The sequence below is a fragment of the Ipomoea nil genome, unplaced genomic scaffold, assembly GCF_001879475.1.
Source record: "Ipomoea nil cultivar Tokyo-kokei standard unplaced genomic scaffold, Asagao_1.1 scaffold3377, whole genome shotgun sequence".
NCBI lineage: Eukaryota > Viridiplantae > Streptophyta > Magnoliopsida > Solanales > Convolvulaceae > Ipomoea > Ipomoea nil.
In genome coordinates, this window is record NW_017619805.1 from 2,363,617 (window position 1) to 2,370,146 (window position 6,530).

General features: G+C 39.4%; 1 pseudogene; it reads right to left on the bottom strand.

The window, feature by feature from the left end:
- Nucleotides 1–1,184: 1,184 nt before the first annotated feature.
- On the bottom strand, nucleotides 1,185–6,316 carry LOC109170906 (annotated as a pseudogene).
- Nucleotides 6,317–6,530: the final 214 nt, after the last annotated feature.

The window sequence follows — 6,530 nt, forward strand, 5'->3', positions numbered from 1 at the left end:
TTTTAGATGTTGAACAATGCAGATGTTAGCCTGTGCGTTCACCTCTGGGTGAGCGTGGCATAGCACCCTGTTTCTTCCAGTTTATATATTTCCTCTTTCAGTCTTCCGCTGTGTTTGATGTTTTGGTTTAGATATCTGCATGTTTAAGGCTTTAAATAGCATGGAATTTAGGGGGTGTTACATGGAGTATATTGTCTGCGTTGGCTTGATTGTGCGAGAAGTGCTTCTGCTTTAATGGCCATGTTGTATGCCTCATCAACTGACCAAATAGGTGAAAGAGTCATCATTTCCCGGATGTTAAATCTCAGTCCTTCAATATAACGTGATGTTTGTTGTTCTAGAGTTTCAGACAAATTACAATGAGCACTCAATTTGTAAAATTCCCCAGTATACTCATTCACGCTACGAGCGCCCTGAGAACACCTTTGTTACTTTTGGAATAATTGTTGTTAGTAATCAGGGAGGAAGAACCTTGCCATCATAAGTTTCTTCATCTTTCTCCAAGAACTGATAACCATTTTACCCTGCCTTCGTATGTTATTTTGGGTCATCTCCCACCAAGCAGCAACTCGACCTTTCAACTTATGAGCCACATATTTAGCTTGACGATCTTCAGGAACTTCTAGCATCTCAAAACATTTTTCAACTTCATAAATCCAATCAAAGAAAGCTTCAACATCAAGATTTCCATCGTAACAGGGTAAATCCACTTTTGGTCGGTACTGTTGTTGGCCATAAGTAAGGGGTGCTTCTTCTTCTTCGGAATCGCTACTGCTCATATTCCCATGAGGTGGATTAACTTGCGGCATCATTCTAGCATGTTGTTGTCTTCTATGGTTGAAGGCAGGAAGTGTTCCGCGTCTGTAAAGTCGAAGGCTAATGCTTGCAAGGATATTTTCGAATTTCTTGAAAATCCCTGTTATGGTTGTCAATATGCGTTTGTAACGCTGCCCAAAGGGTGTCTACGCCACGGTCACCGTCGGGGGGTGGATTGTTTCTGTTGAAGAAGTTGAAGAAGAAAATGCTATACTGTTATTTACACTTCTTTAAACAAACAAGTACACTAACTACAATATATAGGCAGTAGAAGGAATACTAAAAAAGCCTGCGGATACTAACAGACACACGAATATAAACAGGCACAAGAAATAATAAAGGCACACTATGAATCTCAACATCCCCCCTCAAGCTGGAGCGTGAATATCAAAAGCTCCAAGCTTGTTACACAAATATTCAACTCTGGGACCTCTTAAAGCTTGGGTGAAGATGTCAGCCAACTGATCATTCGTGCCCACGAATGAGGTAACAATCTCCCCGGATGTAATCTTTTCGCAAATAAAATGACAATCGACCTCGATGTGTTTTGTTCTCTCATGAAAGACAGGATTGGATGCAATATGCAAGGCTGCTTGATTGTCACACATCAATTTAATAGGCCCTTTCATGCAAAATTTTAATTTAGTCAGGAGATGCTTTAACCAGATTAGTTCACATGTTCCCAAGGCGACCGATATTCTGCCTCTTCACTTGATCGAGCCACAACATTTTGCTTCTTACTTTTCCAAGATATTAGGTTGCCACCAAGAAAAACACAGTATCCTAATGTTGATTTTCTATCCCATGAGCACCCAGCCCAATTTGCATCAGTATAGCCAATAATCTCTGTATTCCCATGATCCTTGTATAAAACACTGTTCCCGAGAGACTTCTTGATGTATCGAAGAATCTTAATGACAGCATCCCAGTGGCTATCACACGGAGAGGCCAAAAATTGGCTCACAACGCTAACTGCAAAGGAAATGTCAAGGCGAGTGACTGTTAAGTACAACAATCTTCCAACCAACCTTCGATATCTTCCAGGATATGAAAAGGGGTTCCCTTGTTCCGGTACAAGTTTAATGTTAGGATCCATGGGAGTACCAATTGGTTTGCAATCAAGCATACCAGTCTCCTCTAATATATGTCCAAAGCATATTTTCGTTGAGATATACAAATTCCTTGCTTTGACTAGGCAACTTCTATCCGTAAGAAGTATTTTAATTTTCCAAAGTCTTTTGTCTCAAAGTGTTGGAAAAGATGTTGCTTTAACCGGAGTATTCCTTCTGCATCATCTCCTGTGATAACAATATCATCGACATAAACAATAAGATAAATGTTCTTACCTTGTCGATGCCGATAGAACACAGAATAGTCCACTTTGCTTCGAACTAACCCAAACTCTTGTAAAACTGTACTAAAACGTCCAAACCAGGCACGTGGAGACTGTTTCAATCCATAAAGAGAGCGTTTTAATTTGCAGACCAAGTCAGTCTCCCCCCCTTGAGCAACAAAACCAGGAGGTTGCTCCATATACACTTCTTCTTTTAGATCCCCATGTAAAAAGGCATTCTTGATGTCTAATTGGTATAGAGGCCAATGATGCATAGAAGCAATTGATAGAAAAATTCTGATGGAAGAGATCTTGGCCACGGGTGAGGACGTATCGGTGTAATCAACGCCAAACACTTGAGTATATCCCTTTGGCTACGAGTCGAGCTTTGAGTCTATCTATCTGGCCATCAAGTCCAATTTTGACATATAAACCCATCGACAACCAACAATCGTCTTGCCAGGAGGTAATGGAACTAAGTCCCATGTTCCCGAGGAATGCAAAGCAGTCGTTTCATCTACCATAGCTTGTTGTCAACCAGGATGGGAAAGAGCTTCCCTAATCGTTTTAGGAATAGAAACAGAGGATAAACTGGAGATGAAAGCATTATAAACAAGGGAAAAATGGTGATAAGAGACAAAATTATATATAGGGTAGGAATTCCGAGTAGACCTGTTACCTACTCGACTAGCAATGGGTGGACTGGAGATTGGAGCAGGAACCGGATCTGATGGAAGAGGCTGCCTAGGAGATGAATCAGCGGGTTCAATGTTTGCAGCGGTAGTGGTTGGTGGTAATTTTGACCGACGATGATAGGTGAACTGGAAAGGAAAAACAGTGTGGGTTTGTGATGTATTGGGAGGTATTTGTGATGTGTTGGGAAGAAGGACACCAGGAGATGGTTGGTGGTAATTTTGACCGACGATGATAGGTGAACTGGAAAGGAAAAATAGTGTGGGTTTGTGATGTATTGGGAGGTATTTGTGATGTGTTGGGAAGAAGGAAACCAGGAGATAGCAGTATTTCTGTCCCTCCTTCAAATGAGAGAACTGGTAGGACATCAGGAAAAGGATCCACAACCTTTGTAGAGTCAGATGAAGAGAACGGAGTGTACTTAAAGAAGGTAACATTTGGTGATACATAGAATCACCGTGTATTAGGACAATAACATCTGAACCCTAGAATACCCCACAAAAATACATTTCAAGGACTTGGGTGAAAGTTTATCACGACCAGGAGTAATATCCCGAACAAAGCAAGTGCAACCAAAAACCATAGTGGAAGCTTGTGTAAGGGCTCTTGAGGAAACAATATGTTATAGGGTATTTTGTCGTGAAGAACATACGATGGCATACGGTTAATAAGGTAACATGAATGGAGGATAGCATCTCCCCTGAAATAAAAGGTAACCTTATAGTGAAGAAGCATAGTTCGAGCAGACAGACCATTCTGTTGTGGAGTATCTGGACAAGAAGACTCATGGAGGATACTCTCAGAGTCAAGAAGGGTAGACAAAGGAGTACTGAAATATTCCCTGGCATTATCACTCCAAAGAATTTTAATAAACACTCCAAACTGATTTTTAATTTCATTATGAAATTTTTGAAAGATGTTGAATAGTTCAGAACGTCGTTGCATTAGGAAAACCCAGGTACAACGCGAAAAGTCATCAATAAAAGTAACAAAATACTTAAAACCCAACACAGAAGTGACACGACAAGGTCCCCAAATATCACTGTGAACTAAGGAAAACTGGGATGAGGACACTTTATTAACCCGTTCAGGAAAGGAGGTTCTTGAATGTTTTCCTAATTGACAAGATTCATACTCTAGTGAAGACATCTTTGGGAGACTCGGTTCAAGTTGTTGTAGTTTCTTCAAACTTGGATGACCTAGACGACAATGAGTAAGGAAAGGGGGAATAGTAGTACTACAGACAGTGGAAGCAGGAGTGGATAGACGATATAACCCTTTTGATTCATACCCCGAGCCAATCGTCTTCCCTGAACGATGGTCCTGTATAATAACAGAATCAGAAGAAAAATTGATAAGGCAATCTAAAGAGTGAGTAAGTTGACGAATGGAAATCATATTAAAGGGACATGTAGGTATATGCAAGACAAATGACAAAGGTAAATTAGGAAGAGGTCTTGCTTTACCTACTCCGTTAGCAAAACATATGGATCCATTACCAAACACAACGGAAGAGATTTAGAGTTTGTGGGATGAGTCAATAAGGAAGAATTACCAAAGATATGTTCAGAGGCACCTGAATCAAGGACACATGGTTCGAGAGGTCCAGACTGAGAAATAAGAGCAGTATGAGTCTCTTCGATATGAGCCAAAGGAGTGACAACAGCTGCTTGGGCATTAGCTTTAAAGCGGGCAAACTCTTCATATTCTGCCAAAGAGATAGTTTTGGAACATGATTCTTCTTGTTTGAGCTGAGCTACATTTGTAGGAGCAGGCAACGGTTTCCCATACAACTTCCAACACTGGTCCCGTGTGTGTCCAAATCTATTGCAGTAATCACAATATCTAGCATTTTTCTGCCCACTACGATCTATATTTCGGTTTCCCAGATTATTACCTCGACCTCGTTGGACCACAAAAGCAGATTGTTCTGTGGTGGATGCAGAAGTCTCACCAAGAAAAGAAGTCACTTGAAGAAGGCGTTTGAACAATTCTTGGATCTGTTAGGAATAAAGTGTAATAGTTTTTATGAGCCAAAATTGTATTTTTAGAACTCCCCTATTTTATTTTGAGTCTAGTTGTCTATTAGTCTAAGTCCCAAATCAAGCCATAAATCCTACGAATTTCTTAGCAAAATAAACTTATCCAGAAGGTTACTACTTGAGAATTGTTTATCTTAGAAAACACCAAAGGATCAAGCGGTGGAATGGATATGGAACAAGGTCTCTAAGTCAGAGATCAACTGATAGAGGAAGACTAAGAGGCAAGGGGACGATGGAGAAGCTGATAGAGGAAAACCAAGAGGCAGACTCGAATTAATTTATTAATTAATCTAAAATGCTACTAAGGTCATTCTAGGAGTAAAGATTATATCCAAAAATATTAACTAATGAGTTAATATGGTGTAGTGGTAAAAGCTTTGGAGAGATATTTCATTGGGATTATGTTTAAGTTTTGCTAGAAACATTTTTTAGAAAAAGACACTTGTTAAGTGCATGCTGCAATGTGGACACATGTCTTGCTAAGTTGACTACAACTTTGGAAGTTTGTGGACATGATAAGGAAGATGCACGTGAGTACATCTACACATCATTTTCAGCAGAAGAAATTTTCGGAGGTACATTATTTCACTCAAGCAAGAATCAGCAGCAAATCTTTTAGAAGATTTCATCATTCTCAATCCGTCAAGATGAGGAAATTATTTTTCGTAGAAATTTCAACTGATTAGCCGATATATACGACTTTTGAAGATTTGTCAGGTGAGGATTTTCAAACTCACTGTGAAGAGCCCATCTCTTGCATTAATTCACCGCAATGCAAGTTGGCAATAATTCGTAGTTGATCAAGATGAACGATCAAGATTAAATGATGCTACAACGATAATATAGCTTCTTCAGCTATATATACTAGAAGACTTGAAGACGTGAAGCAAGCAATCACAACAAAATAGAAGAGCAAAAAATTTGAAATATCTAGTCTGAGCTTTCACAAAGAATTCTCCAAGTCATTAGAAGAGAAATTTGTTTTCTCTAAATCTTTTTTCTACTGTGTGTAGAAAGAGGGTTGAGTGTAGCTGTGTGCAAGGCACTACCCTATGAGTGTAGCTGTGTGCGAAACACTCGTGAGTGTAGCTGTGTGCGAAACACTCGTGGTTGCTGAGTATAGCTGTGTGTGAGGCACTCGGAGTTGCTAAGTGTAGCTGTGTGCAAGACACTTAGTTGGTGTAGGAGTATAGCTTTGTGCGATATACTCGGGATTGAGTGTAGTTGTGTGCAAAACACTCGGGAAGTTCTTGGGTAGCACTTAATTCAATATTTGTATCTGGGTGAACGAGATAGTCAATTTCCTCCTTGGAGTGAAAGGAGAAGAATGGACTAGGAGAATTACACCACCTCCGAACCACTATAAATTGTCTCTCATTTACTTACTGCTTTCATTTATTATTGCATGCATACTAACCCATTTACTTCTCATTTTCCATTATTTAATTAAAATTACATCTTCGACTATCTCACAGATGGTAATAATTTAATCATGGATGAGTTCATAATTGTAAATTTTGATTATAATTTTTGCAGAAAAGGTTTTTATCAAATGAGGTCGGCTGCCCAATTTGAATTTAAATATGACTAAGGAGTTGTTCACTACATAATGCCAAGTAGAATTAAATTTGGCCAGGATATAGACA